The sequence below is a fragment of the Myotis davidii genome, unplaced genomic scaffold, assembly GCF_000327345.1.
Source record: "Myotis davidii unplaced genomic scaffold, ASM32734v1 scaffold514, whole genome shotgun sequence".
Taxonomy (NCBI): domain Eukaryota; kingdom Metazoa; phylum Chordata; class Mammalia; order Chiroptera; family Vespertilionidae; genus Myotis; species Myotis davidii.
The window spans coordinates 660,697-661,101 of record NW_006286236.1 but is presented as its reverse complement, the minus strand read 5'-3'; positions in this window follow the sequence as shown (position 1 = coordinate 661,101).

Here is a 405-nt window from a genome sequence, read left to right as displayed (position 1 = left end):
AGGGAGACAGGGGGGCTGGGGGAGGCTTGGGGGCCAGTCCTGGGTAACACAGCTCGCGTTGCAGGATCTTAGTAAACCACAAGCTGGAAGAGTCACGGAAGAGAGTTGTTTATGGAGGTCTGTGCCTTAAAACGAGGGAGGCGCCAACTCAGTCCGACTTGGCAGCGGGTGTCACATGGCACGAGAAACACAGACTGCGGTTCTCTATGGACGGGTAACTGGCAGGGGCAGTGTCAGCCGTGAGAGTGTCCATCGCGGGGGAGAGAACTGTCCTCGCTACTGGAGACCTACCAAGTTTGACCATCAACAGCTGTCAACCCAGGCGGGAGCTCCCTGTCCCTAGAAGCATGCGGTCAGGGTCGTGTGACTCCTGGGGGCAGTCACTGCAGAAGCCGGGTTAGACCT